General features: G+C 45.4%; 1 pseudogene; it reads left to right on the top strand.

The window, feature by feature from the left end:
* The first annotated feature begins 1,778 nt into the window (after positions 1–1,778).
* LOC109142325 (olfactory receptor 51I2-like) lies at positions 1,779–2,399 on the top strand (annotated as a pseudogene).
* Positions 2,400–15,206: the final 12,807 nt, after the last annotated feature.

The following is a 15,206-nucleotide window of genomic DNA, read 5'->3' as shown; positions in this document are numbered from 1 at the left end:
TTAGTGTGTTCGTGAACAGGAGGGTAACTTATTGACTGTTGTTATTTTTGTTCATCCCATAGGATAAATCCCACATAAATAAATTAAACCGTAGGCTAAATGGAACTTCTTGACGCAACAAGTTTTTTTTCCTGAATTTCCATTTAGAAGAATTGAAGAATAACAGCAATAATACCTCCTGTTGAATATTTGATCACAGTTTGATCGTTGCGTAACGCCATTTAAAGAGGGAGAATACCTGGTGATTAACATCCCTTTGGAAGCCTTTTGTTATGCAGGTATTTAGTGCACACTTTAGGCCAGGTAAACCCCACAAACACCTCATTAGCATTCTCATTGCTCAACCTTTTGTTTGTTACTACCGTTTGACTCCTGACCTTGTGATTTGAGTGTGTTCATGAACAGGTGGATGACTTATTTACTGTATTTTCATTTCTGGTCATCCCATAGGCGTAAATGAAACTCCATGTAGCAAGAATCTTTTTTTTTTCAATTGTTATGTATTTAAGTGCAAAGACATGCATGCAAATCAAACAAAACACACGTATAATAATAGTACTAATAATAATACAATAATACTATATATATATATATATATATATATATTATATATATTATATATATAGAGGCACTGCTGCAGTGGAATACACAGATTTTTAGAAGAAAAAAAACGCTCATCTCTGCAGCTCTATGTCGCGCACAACAACAACAAGCCCTCCCCTCCAAATAAACTGTTAATTAAAAAAAAACTCTTGCTTGTATCGGCAGGTCTGACACACAGGCCTGACAGCCCTGTGACGTCTGATGGACCATTTAGTTAGTTTGTTGTTTACATACAGATGAGCGAGAGAGAGTGCGCAAGCATAAGAGAAGAGATGCTTCAGTAATTATGTAAAGACAGAACAGCCTAGATGTTGATTTGGTAAATGGTGACATGTTAGATATAAACACCTTAAATTTAATTTCAATTAAATTTATTTTGCAGGATTAAGCATATGTGATGAACAAAAATTAAAACACAGTAAATGAGTCATCCTCCTGTTCATGAACACGCTCAAATCATAAGGCTACTGTATAGTATGCAGTAGTCAAACCAGCTGCATTTTCCGCTCTGTGATCCGTGACACTGGGAGACCAAAAAGCCCATTACTGTAAGTGCAAACAAAAGGTTGAGCAATGAGGATGCTAATGAGGTGTGTAAGCTACGTGATCTCCAGGTAGAACAACTCAAAATTCTGTGAGAGAGGTGCCATCTCCTGGTTATACCCTGTAATTAATTGAGTAGGTGGAGTAACAGTAAAAAATAGACACGCCGAGGAGAAGGAGGGGGGTTATTCCAGCTGCTGGAACTTGGCAGGCAGTTGGCTGGAAGTCGGCTCGAAGACGGCTGCCATTCAGCTTGAAGGGGAACTTTTTAGTTGCTACTACTGTATAAATTAGTGGTACAAGTGGTACAGGAGAGACAGGCTCGGGGAGTACCATGTGGATATAGTGCTCATTCTTGAGCAGTAAACCGAAAAAAGGAATGTTATGATGTTATCTGTATCAGTGGGGAGGTGTCCGAGACAGCTCATTTTTTAAAAATGTATAAGAACCTTCTGATAAAGCTCCTCCTTTATCATTATCATATTAAAGAGCCTTTTCTCTGTAACCCCTTTTGTGTGTTGCACTGTTAAACGCTCCTTCTTGTACAAGAATAATAAATTCAACTTAAACTTTGATACTTTGAATCTAGTCTTCCTTATTCAAAGGTTCTTCTGTAAAAATCTTGTAACACATATGACAGATTTATAGCAATTTGCTTCCCTTTAAGGTGCCATAGTATTGTGACTACACCAGCTATTGTTGCAATGCTTCTATTAGTGTGGTTTTTTGTATTCTGTCTAATAGCATTATCAGTGGTTTTTATTGATCGCCTCGTCTTCTGCAGAACTTTGGTGATAAACAGCTTTTATGGTTATCATGCACCAGTATTTAATTTGGCCCTTTGGTGATAAACAGCTTTATGTTATCATGCACCAGTATTTAATTTGGCCTGTAATGACACATCTTTAAATACCATGATTGCATAGTGCTGGTTTTATTATTATCCTCTGTCTTCTGCTTACTTGACAGCATTCACTTATATTGTTATTTTCCAATGCACTGAGCAGGACTGCTTCAGGAAAGGAACGAGTCAAAGCGTTGAAAACTTGTACTTCACACCTGATTCTTGTGGCTATTTTGTTTTTACCAATAGTCGGCACAAACATATCAGCAGTTATCTCGTCTATACATTCTAATGCCAGATGTAAACTCTTCTTTGACACATACGATACCAGCTTTACTCCATCCTATCATATTACTCTTTAAAGACAGAAGTGCTGAAATCTATTAAGAAACATTGCAAAAATAAATAGGATTAGCAACACAACTTGTCCAAAAAAGTGAACTCTTATCACTGCTATAATGACACAAGTGTGAGTGTTACAGCATGATTGTTTTAATTTAAAATCCTGAATTTCATTTTGTCATGAATTGTGTGACACTACACTGCTTACATGTATAGGATAAACATGTATTAAAAAAAGTGGTACTGCAGTTGTGACGTTCCCTGTGTAATGAGTGTGTGCTCCAATACCCAGCTGATTGGTGGAAACCTCTGTGGCCTCAGTTAGGGAGAGTATAAAGCTCCACCACTAACTCTCTTTCTCTCTCTCCTCTCTCTGGCAGGCTCACCCCACCTCTCCAGGCTGCCTCATGTTTTTTGGTTTTTCTTTGTTCTTATGGACACAACATCTCACATCTACCATTTTCATTCATGCATACATGCACCTCCACCCCTGATTGACTGATTGACACACCCCATCGTTTCTTGGTTTGTTTTTGGTAAAAAAATGTTGTTGTTTAGTTCTTTACCAATAAATCTTTCCATTTTGGCCTTCATCCGTGTCTCCCTGTGTGTTTGTATGGCTCTAGAGCCGGGTCGTGACACATTGGGGCTCGCTCCATCTTGGTGATCTCTTTTGGTATGGCGTTTGTTAGTTTTGGTGCCTCTCTTTGTTTTGCTACAGGGGTAGGCCTGTTAGCTGATGGCCCATTTTTGTACAGGACCAAATTGTTTGTATGAAGTTGTGGTCCTACGACGTCATTTGTCTTGTGAGGTTTCCCTGGGGATTCCCTATGGTGTTTCTGCATGTGTAGTTTCTCTTGTATTGATAGTGGGAAATATGCATGTTTGTTCGGGAGTTGCGGTAATGTTTGTTGTGTGGCTACATTTGTTTGGTAGGCAGTGAGAGGTTTGGTTTTTCCGTGTGTGTTTGAACTGGAAATCAACGTAAGGAAGTGTGGTCTACTGGGTATATTTAAATGATGTGATCGGGTGTTCCCCCGTCAGCTCAGCGGCGTTTACTCTTTAGGTTTCGTCTTATTTTGTTTTGTTAGTGTTGCGGTGACCGTGGTTAGAGCTTTTGTCTCGGGAGCACATCCATGGTTTAGGGTGGGTCGCCAGGTTCTGGTTGCCTTCCCTGGCCATTGGGCGCCAGTGCATAAACTACCCACCACCAGTAACTGCATGAAGACTAAGGGTTGAGCTTAGCTTAGTTTGTGGGTTTTAGGCAGTTAGTGGGGCACACTGCTTCCGTTCAAGTCCAAATTGTATATAAAAATAGACACACTTATAGTTTGCATTGATTTTACACACACAAGGTGACATGGATATTGAGGAGTTTTTTGATCTCCTCAGAGGAGCTTTTAGATTTGTGCACTAAGAGCAACTGCTGAGGCGGACTTCCGGATGTGCTTCGCCTGTGTTGTGAAGACGTGCAGGGGAGAGGCTCCGTGTAAAAGTAGTCAAGAAATATTAATATCGCCAGTCCAGTTTCTACCATTTTGAGGAACGCTCGTTTAATACGCTCGTGTTGGAGTGAACGAGTGTGCTCACGGGCAGTTATGATCGAAAATGTCCAACCGACAGACCCGGGCCGGCGTAGCGTAGAAAAAGTTGCAGCGGATAGCAACACTGCCTCCGCAGCTAGCAAAGTAACACTGCCCACACGCCGACAGCCTGCCTCAATTGCTCAAGACATGATTCCGAGGTGGTCACAACCGCTATGCTGGGATTACAAAATACAGAGAGGATACAAAAAGCGAGATGGAAAAGGGGCCTAGCGTGTGGAAGATAACACTAAAGCTCAGTTTGAGTAGTTGCGCCTTTGAGGAGGTGAGGCTGATTAGCGAGACAACCATCAGTCTGGCTAACGAGATGGAAGCGCGGAAAAAAAGAGTGGATGGCCGCTGAACGGACCAGTCTTACAGTATCACTCAGCATGGAGACGAAACTGAAAGAAATGGAGAAGGAGATATGAAGCTGAGGGGACGGCAGTGAAGACCTCGAGGCGAGATCACACGCAACAAAACATACGCATCGTTGGGGTAAGAGAAGGGGCTGAGACAGCAGAAAGCCGTCGGAAGTTCTAGCTGGATTGGCTGAAGAAAAATGGGGCTATCAGGCCACCGACGCTTGACCGAGCAACAACGAGCACTCGGCGCGAGACGAGACGGAGCCGAGCCCACCTGAGAGCGTCGTGGTGAGATGCCACTACATACAGAGAAGGAGGGAGATACTGAAGGAAGGCGCGGAAATGGAGACGTAGAACACAAGAGGGTCGAAATGGACGGATTCACATCTTCCCAGACTAACCAGGAAGTAACCAAAAGAGAGCAGCCTTCAAAGAAGCACGAATCTCCCTGCGCACCTGCGGTGCGGGTCAGATATGGGCTCCGTTACCCGGCACCGCTGGTGATTACACCAGACGGAGGACAAACCAAAAACCTTGAGAACCCAAACGACGCCATGGAGTTCATAAGAAGACAACTGAATCTGGGTGAGGTAAATGGGCTGGTCTGAGTTGGCTAATACTAGGGCTACACTGATTGTAAGGACTTAAGTTGCTACCGAAAGATATGCTGATTTGATTTGACACTATGCCAATAGTAATATCTCATTTTATTGATTTTACTTGCATATTTATTTAAGAAATACTGTGGCCCTGCTTTATATTACTTCCACATTATTGTTTTGGTTTTTTTTTTTTTTTTTTTTTACCATTTGAATTGATTATCTCCTTGATCATTGTTGACCTACTCTCGGGGTACTGTTGTTTTTATTTTCAACGCTACTTTTTGCTACAAGCTCCCCCTACTGTCTTTTTCCCCTCCTTTTAGGAGGTGAGTAGATTTAAAGGGGTGTATGGGTGATGTGTATTTTTGGAATCTGGGATATTTTGCACGGAGCCAGCCGCACCACGTTAGGCTTGACGTGTAGGGAGATGATGGACCCGGTTGGCCACGAGAGTGCTTGTTAAAGAGCACTTGTGTTTGGGTCATGTTCATATGTTGCAATGTGTTATGTGTTACTTGTGTATGTGTATGTGTTGCCCTCCTGTTTTTCCCAGACACCGCCCCTTATTTTTTCTGTTTTTGCTGCCAGATCTTCAGGGTTTGATCCAGATAGTGGACGGCCCGTGAGCGTGTGGGACATGTTGGGCTGCAGACCCTGTGTGGCACCAGACTGGATGTGAGCAGAATGGGCACAAATGTGAGGCGGGAACGAAGGGGTCAATGAGAAACCGGAAACGGGTAAGATCTTGGGGCACCTTGAAGAGACCAGGGGCAGAGATAGTATAGTGCAACGAGCACATTGTTGAAACAAGGACCACCCAAACTGTATAAGGGGAGAGGCATCCAACGAGTCTACCACAAATGAGAGTAAGAGCGAGGAGGGCATCCTTATCCACCGGAATGGACATACTCAGAGAAACCGCCAAAAGAACAAACCAGGTGTGAGATAGTTGATTGGGAGTGGGGGAAATTAGTCTAATGCCAGTAGGTGGGGCCAAACTATGACGCACCAAGGGGAAATGTGCAAAGTTGGAAGGATGTGGGGGCGTATACCTATTTGTGGACACACAATGTGGATCTTGGGGGAGACTGAATGGTGTCCGAGATTATAACTGCGGCTCGACGGCCCAACACCTAGTGTGCTAAGGGAAATCGCTCAATGCCATTAACTCCTTTTGATAAAACAATAGGTATATCGAATCCAGTGGAGAATGCAAATCCGACTACCAGACATATCCGTTTATGCCCCGCCACACCAAACTTATACTAGAATGATTATCTTTGTTAGACAATAAATTGACCCCGATGGTAATGGATGAGAATACCCGGGTATAGTATAATCTTCAGCCCGGTCACGTAGGAAACTTACAATTCCCTGGTAACACCACCTCAGAGGATGGCGTCTTAGATGTAAGTTATGGCGTGATAGGATTTTTACAGATCCATAATTCGCAAATAGTTTTTTTCTGGATCTTAATGTATCTCCTGATATAACGGGGCATTATGGGACCATTAAAAGCGTATATCAGAGCGGACCAATACATCTACAGTGGCTGGTGGAAAGTAAAAGAAAAACGAAACGTACCCAGAATAATGAAAGCAATAAAAGAGTTGACCTGGCACAATTCTATGGACTCCCATCTGAGGAGGCTCATAAAAAAAGATTTTGCTCCAATGACCTTTGCATCCTGACAAGTCACGTTGAGGAGGATTTATCATCTTAGGTCAGCAAGATCTCTATGACAAACTGTGAGCGCGCTTGGTAAACTCCTGGCTCTACCAGTAAAAATCAGTCAAGCTGCCGGTATGATAGTAGAGATAGGAGACTAAATGTGGGTAATAAAATTATAGATCAGAGGGTTTGTTAACAATCAATTTTTTAATCTTTTTACGATGACTTTTATACTCAGAAATAAATGATAGGGACCGAGTGAAGAATTTTCTTGAAAACCTGTGAATTACCATCGCTAGGGCTGCAGAATAGAGTAGATTAGAGGGGCCCATATTCTGCCACGGAGATAGACAAGGAATTCGGATAGTGAAAGACAGAAAAGCGCCCGGGCCCTTAGGGACCCAATGAGTTTTCTAAAACATTTGCTCCCAAACTCGATTACCTTGCTTTGCGAGATTATTTAAGGAAATTCTTGATAAAAAATCTCTGCCCACCAAACAAATGTCCAGGCCATTGATCTCTGTACTTCCTTAAGACAGAATAAGGACCCACTTAAATGTAGTCATACCGCCCAGTAAGTTTACTTGGCATGTGATTAGAAAATACTGACCAAAGTACTGGCAGCTAGAAACTGAGCTCGTTATAAGTAAGATAATACATCCCTAGATCAGACGGGTTTGTGCAGGATATACAACTCTCCAGCAATCTCCGCCGTCTGTTCAATGTGAATTATACTGCTTGAGATAACTTATGCCAGAGTTTGATCATCCTAGACCCACAAGCAGTTGTCCTCGATTAGAATAATATTCTCATGTTTACAGCCCTTGAGAGATTCGGTTTGTGGTCTCACAGTTTTGCTCGTGGATTGAAATAATTTATGCGAACCCCAGGGCCTCGTATGTAGACCACATAAATCATGATCTGAACCTTTCTCTCTGTTCCAGGGGAACAAGACAGGGTCCCTTTGTCACCCGCTCTCTTTAATGTGGCAATGAACCCTTGCATAATGCTGCGATAACAGGCTGCGAATTGTAGGATACACAAGCGTGGGACACACGACCTAGGCTGCCTTATAAGCGTCTGTCTCCCACTGATGATCTCCTCCTTTTCCTGGTCACCCTGCATTAGTATCCCGGTAGCCCCTTGGGTATTATAACAGGAGTTGGTAGGTGTCGGGCTATAAATATTAACTTAAAAAAAAGTGATCTTGTCAACATTAACTAATACCGGCGAGGACACTTTCTTTCCGGGCCATCCCGTGCACACCATAAGGAAAACAAATGATAAATTCACAATATTAGGTGTTAATGTAACTAGTACAATTAAAGTTTACTGGACAATAAACGTTTTACGTAGACACTGGATAAACGCAAAGTTGGATTGGAGCACGTGGGGCACGTCCTCCCCTTCATCGTTAGCCAGGAGAACTTCTTTTTAACAATGACTATCGATGCCACGGTTCCTCTATTTTATCCAGAGATCCAGTTTTCATTCCTAAATCATTTTTTAGGAATTGACCACAATGTACATCTGCCTTTTATTGGAAAAAAAAGCAGTCCCCAGGATAAGAAGAAGGGTCTGTGAAGACGAAAGAAGAGGGAGGCCTGGCTCGCCCGACTATGCCTATTATTTTGCTGCTAATATACATAAGTTGTTATTTTGGGTCAAAGATTAGAGAGATGCAACCCAGATATTGGGTTCTATGGAAAGTTACGTCTCCAGCCCCATTGTCCTTGGCGCTCCTCTCCGGTGCTCTCTTACCTGAGCAACATTTCTACACAAACAACCCGTGGTGTATCTAATTCTTTGAAAAAATTTGGCTTCATTCCAGACTCACATTTTAAAAACAGAAATCGCCCTCCTATTTGCTCCCATCTGATGGTAAATCACTTGTTTTTCCCCAGCCCTCGGGGCATAGCCTTTAGGGAATGGCAAAGAGCTGGGGTGGAATGTGTAAAACATCTTTTTAAAAATGGTACTTTTTTATGTCGGCTGCTCAACTGGAAAAGGACTATTGAATAGCCTCCAAGGACTATTACTTTAGTAACTCAGAGTTCGGACCTTTGATGAAAACAGACATTCTAACCCCTCCCTGCGAGCTTCCCACAAAGCGGATGGATAGACGAGGATTGACACCAGATCCGACTGCTAAAGGGACCAATCTCCACACTATATGCACCATTCGGAATGTGGTTCCCCCTCCCTGGTTAGTGTAAGAAGGAAATGGGTGAGTCGAATTGGGGCTGGACATCTACGATGTTGACGGGTAGGAGCAGTAGATCATCGAGTACCTCGTGCTCTGTAATTGTGAGACCACCGATTGATACAGTCAAGGTTTACATGATATCCACTTGTCATAGGGAGAAACTGGCAAGAATGTAACAGGGGGGCCGACTTTCGAACCGTGCCCAATGTAAAACAGGTCCCATCCAACTAATTTGCCAATTTCTGTTCTTGTCATGCTGAAAGGGCTTTCGGGCTAACATTTTTAAGAACCTTCCGATTCAAAATAAAATTGCGTTAATTAAAATAGCTCGCGCATACTTATGGTGTAGACACCAGACGAGGATACGAAACTAAGTAGACACGTGGCACATCAGAAGGATAGGGGTGGCGGGAAATGCGAGCAAACTTTAGCTAGCGATTAAGACCTGCATTCTATAACTGATTAAGAAGCGAAGTCACCTTCATAGCTCCAGCATAGGCGGCGTAAAGGAAAAAGGAGATAAATACATAAAGAAAAGAATATGGAAGGCAGCACGCAGGACAAGTGTGAGGAGCACACCTCAAATTAGAACATCTTCAGTTTACTATACAGGGCAACACCTAAGAAATTCTCTAAGGTCTGGCAGCCTGTTATTTCCTATTTGACAAATGAGTTTCCGTTCTCTCCCACATAACTGGCACGGCCCCCCCCCCCCCCCCCCCCCCCCCCCCCCCCCCCCCCCCCCCCCCCCCCCCCCCCCCCCCCCCCCCCCCCCCCCCCCCCCACCCCCCCCCCCCCCTCCTACTTTTTTTTTTTTTTTTTTTTTTTTTTTTTCTTTCTCTAATCTCTCTAAGTTGTTATCTGGTTGTAATAATAACTTTCATTCAAGAGTATCTGTCTGTCTGGGTATAGTTTTGTCTTACAGTGTGTTGTAGGACTTGCGTTCTGCTTATTTTCTGTATGAATGTTATGCTTTTTGAAAACTCAATAAAAACACTTATTGATTCTAAAGAGCAACTGCTGAAAATAGCAGAGCACTATGTATTGATGTTGGAACACACGTCTTAAAGAAAGAGTGAAGGCTATTTTGAAGTCAAATTTATTGAAAAAAGGTTTTACCTCCACAGTAGCCCACCTGTTACCACAGTTGTCTCCGACTTGACATCAGGTTTACCGTTTGAGCAACAAAAAGATTGTTACTGCATTCATTAGACCATGATAAGTTTAAGTTGAACGCAGAACTGGAAAAAAAAAATGCGGCCAGCAGACAGAGCAGGCCAAATTAGTATATAGAGGCACGCTCGGTTGACGGTTGGTTAGAGAGAGAAAACTGTCAGCTGGGTGATGCCAATAGGATTTCTGATGACTTTGACGTTTTGGGAACTTGCGGCTTTTGCGCGAAGTTTTTTCATGAGAAGGATCCCGAGTCGTTTTTCTCACTGTTTGAAAGAGTGGCTGAAGTGCGCAATTGGCGGAGTCGGGGCGCAACACTTATGCTCCAGTGTGTGCTGAATGGCAGGGCGCAGGAAGCTTACGCTGCATTAATGATGCTGAAAGTAAAGTTATCTGCTGTGAAGTCAGCGGTATTAAGAGCTTATAGCCTGTTCCAGAAGCATAAGCAACGGTTTCGGACATGGAAGAAGAGGGAAAATCAGAGTCATCTTGATTTGTACGAGCCTGAATTTACATTTCACTCGCTGGTATTCTGCATCAGACGTGAACAACTTTGAAGGTTTATGTTAGAGAGTTACATGTGTTGATACCGCCACATAGTGGTCATGTTGTGTTTGCCAGAGTATAAAAATGCGTGGCTGCAATTGCATTATGGGCATTCTAATAAAAGTCTGAACTGAAACATGGTGTCAGAAGTGGTCTAGCTGAAATTGCTAGAATTAAAATGGCTTACAACAACGCAATTCCAGCGCCGGACTGCATGCAGATGTCCGGTGATCTGGCAAAGAACTGGGAGGTTTTTTGGGCGGAGTTCGAAGACTACGTGTTGGCCGCGGGCCTGAACGAAAAGTCGGAGGAAGTGCAAGCAGCAGCGCTAAGGAGGCTAATGGGTAACGAATGCCGCCACATTTACATGCACAATGTAGTATTGTCTGAGGCTCAAAAGAAAGATCCTACGGCCGTACTGGATGCTTTGGAGGAGTACTTTAAGCCGGCAAAGAATGTCATATATGAAAGATATAAGTTTGGGTCGTGCAAACAGGGGAATGACGAACCAATAGACACTTTTCTGACTAGATTGAGAGAAGCCGCCTCATCCTGTGATTACCGCGGGCTCAAAGATGAAATGATTCGAGACCGGCTTGTGCTTGGCATAGCAAGCGAGAGCACGAGAAGACGTCTGCTTCGTGAGCGCGAGCTAATGCTACCGACTGCAATTGAAATATGCCGTTTGGCCGAACTGACTGAAAGTAGGATGAAAGTGATGGAGAGCCCGTATGCACAGATGGATAATGTTAACGCGACAGAGAAGCACTATGCAAAGCGCAGCTTTCCTGAGATAAACAAGAGAGAGATGTGCAGGCTTGCAAATATTGTGGGAACAACCACAAGCGTGGCAGGGAGCAATGTCCAGCCTACGGTAAGACATGCCGTGCATGTGGCATTTCTAACCATTTTGCCAAAGTATGCCTAGGCAGCAAAACCAAAAAAGTCAATGTGATGACGGAGTCTGATAAAAATGACACAGACACAGACGACATGTTCTTAGCAACCGAATGTGTCAGCAGCATAAACACAAAAGGGCTCAAGTGGTTTGTGCACCTAAGACTGAATAATAAAAGACAAGCATGTCAGCTCGATACTGGCGCCACATGCAACGTAATGAGCAGCAAGATTAAAGAGAAACTGTCACCTGGTACAGTGCTACAACCCAGCACAACTAGACTCAAACTTTACTCAGGTGAAACAATGCAATCACAGGGTCGATTTCACATTGACTGTGTCATCAGAGGAGAAAAACACAGCCTCATATTTGAGATAGTGGAGACGCAGCAGGAGCCTCTTCTCTCTGGGCCACCTGTCAGCGCCTGGGCCTGATGACATTCACCATTCCGGACGAGCTACATAAGGTAGACACAGACCAGTGTGCACCACTCACCAAAGAGCGGCTACTTGCAGCCTACGATGACATCTTCAGGGGCCCCATAGAGTCAGTCCCAGGCGAAATACACTTCGAGCTGGACCCACACATTACCCCTGTGCAGTGCGCGCCCAGGAATGTGCCTGTTGCATTGAGAGAAAGGGTCAAGAGTGAGCTGGACAGGCACATCAGAGAAGGCAATATCGTTTCAGTGAGTGAACCCACTGCATGGATAAGCAATATGGTAACAGTCGCAAAACCGGATAAAATCAGACTGTGCATTGACCCCAAGCCGCTCAACCGGGCATTGCGGAGGTCCCATTACCACATGCCGACTTTGGAAGATATCCTGTACAAGCTGCCAAAGGCCCGTCTTTTCACGCTGGTAGATGCCCGTGACGCTTTTCTCCAGTGTAAGCTCGATGAGGAAAGCAGCCGCCTGACGACCTTCTGGACGCCATGGGGGCGTATGAGGTGGCTGAAGCTTCCGTTTGGTGTTTCAGTAGCACCGGAAGTCTATCAACGCAAGCAACACGAGCTGCTAGCGGGCCTGGCTGGCATCGAACCGATAGCCGACGACATCCTTGTGGTTGGGTGTGGCGACACAGATGCCGAGGCAGAACGCGACCATGACAACAACCTACATGCGCTCATGGAACGGTGCAGAGCTGTGAAGCTGAGATTGAGCAAACGGAAGCTGCAATTCAAACTTCGGGAGGTCCACTTCCATGGGCACATACAATCATCAGAGGGGCTTAAGATCGATCCAGAGAAGACGCGTGCGGTGCTAGAGATGCCACCCCCCACTGACACTAAAGCTGTGCAACGCTTCATCGGGTTCGTTACCTACCTCGCAAAGTTCCTGCCAAGGCTCTCTGAGGTATGTGAGCCACTTCGAAGACTCCTTGACAAGGACACAGAATGGCACTGGCTGCCCAAGCATGATGACGCAGTGCTTGAAGTGAAGCGCCTGGTCTCTAATACACCCGTCCTCAAATATTATGACGTGACGAAGCCGGTCACCATTCAGAGTGATGCCAGCATGACGGGGTTGGGCTGTTGCTTGCTGCAAGAAGGACAGCCGGTGGCTTTCGCATCGAGAGCCCTTACCCAAACAGAGCAAAACTATGCTCAAATTGAAAAAGAATGCCTGAGCATAGTCTTTGCATGCCACAGATTCCACCAGTACTTATATGGTAGGGACATGGTCACCGCTGAAACGGACCACAAGCCACTGATCGCGATCTTCAAGAAGCCTCTCCTGAGCGCACCGAAGCGTCTCCAGGGAATGTTGATGCAGCTCCAGTGTTACAACCTTGATGTGGTGTACAAACCCGGGCCAGAAATGTACGTCAGTGACACCTTGAGCCGTGCTGCCCTACCGCACCCAGGCCCTGACACACCCCACGTGCAACACGCAGTGTTTTCTGCCCAAGCTGAGTTTGCACTGCTAGACCAAGCCCAGCACCTGAATGTTACTAACTTCAGGTTCCGCCAGATAGCCCAGCACACAGACACAGATGATGTACTCCAACAACTGAAGACTGTGGTGATGGATGGCTGGCCTGACTTCAAGGAGGACACTCCTTTGGCTGTGCGGGATTACTGGGCTTTCAGAGATGAGCTAAATGTGCAGGATGGTGTGCTATACAGGGGGCAGTGTGTCGTCATCCCAAAAGCATTGAGAGCAGAACTCCTCAAGCGCATCCACACAAGCCACATTGGAGGTGAAGCATGTTACAGGCGAGCCAGAGATACCCTCTTCTGGCCTAGCATGAGGGCTGAGATCAAAGACTTTGTGGCCAACTGTTCCGCATGCAACGAATACGCAAGAAATCAGCAGAGAGAACCCATGATGTCGCATGGGGTACCGACACGCCCTTGGGAAACTGTGAGTATGGACATCTACACCTATGCAGGAAAAGAATTCCTCATTATGGTGGACCACTACTCAGATTACTGGGAAATTGACCTGCTGCCTAACCTCTCTGCTGGCACCCTTATAGCACGCTGCAGAGCACAGTTCGCACGTTATGGGCAGCCTGACAAAGTTATCACGGATAACGGGCCCCAGTTTGCCTGCGAGCAATTCAAAAAATTTGCAACAAGTTGGGGGTTCACCCATGTCACATCCTCCCCTCACCACCCGAAGTCAAATGGCAAAGCAGAGTCCGCTGTAAAGATTGTCAAGTCACTCTGCAAGCGGGCAAAAGCAGATGGGACTGACGCATGGATGGCTATTCTTCACTGGCGCAACACGCCAACGGAGGGTATGGACAGTAGCCCTGCTCAGCGCTTAATGTCACGCAGGCTCAAGACCTCGCTGCCAGTGGCAGACAGCCTGCTTCAACCACAAGTGGTGGTCGGAGTGACGGAAAAGCTGCAGTGGAAACGCAGGTTTGCAAAGTCAACCTATGACAGGTCTGCAAAAGATCTCCCAGAGCTGACCGTGGGGGACCAGATCAGAATGAAGCCACTGCCAGGGGATCGCACGGGTAGGTGGCAGTTGGGCCGATGTGTCCAAAAAGTGGCTCCACGTTCATTTGTCGTGGACGTCAACGGCACTCTTTACAGACGGAACCGTGTGGACCTACGGATGGCGGAACGCTCAGCGGAGGTACAACAAGCCTGTAGGCCGGAGCGGATTTGGCCAGAATGCGTGGCAGAGATGCCAGCCCAGACTGAGGCTGGACATGGGTCAGACCTGGGTGAAGTGGAACCAGAAGGTAACGGTGATTCGCATACCCCAAGCAGCACAACCCTGAGCCCAGCACCGGCCCCAGCAACGTGCCCGCCGCTGAGTGCGCACAGTGGCACGCCGGGGCGTACAGTGCACACACGCAGTGGCCGCATCTCACGGCCACCACAAAGGCTGAACTGGTGACTTGCTTCACAGAGCACATTACTCACTCACATGTCACGGAGACACGGGCTCTACTAGGGTGTAGGCGGATCGCTGCCCTTGCTCATGCCCCTCACACATGCACACACACACACATACACACACGCAAACCAACATGCACACACATTCAAATGTTTCATGCCACACTCAGGGCGACTAGGGTGCAGGCGGATCGCTGCCCTTGCCAATGCCCATGCACACATGTGTGTCTTGCGACCACAAAAAAAAAAAAAAAAAAAAATGGAAAAGACAAAAATGTATAAAAAAAGGACTGCAGAAAGACTATTTGGAAGAATGTTAACATTGTTAACTTGACGACTGATTTGAAAATAGTTTAATTGTTTGATGAGAACTGCAAAGAGTCTTGGTTAATGCAATACTTATTTTGTTCACGTTATCTGCGATGCCAGGCATGTCCAAATATATTTGCCATTAATAGGTTGTTATAAAT

The sequence above is a fragment of the Larimichthys crocea genome, chromosome X (genome assembly GCF_000972845.2).
Source record: "Larimichthys crocea isolate SSNF chromosome X, L_crocea_2.0, whole genome shotgun sequence".
NCBI lineage: Eukaryota > Metazoa > Chordata > Actinopteri > Sciaenidae > Larimichthys > Larimichthys crocea.
The sequence above is the reverse complement of the archived record's forward strand: the minus strand, read 5'-3'. Positions and strand labels throughout refer to the sequence as shown.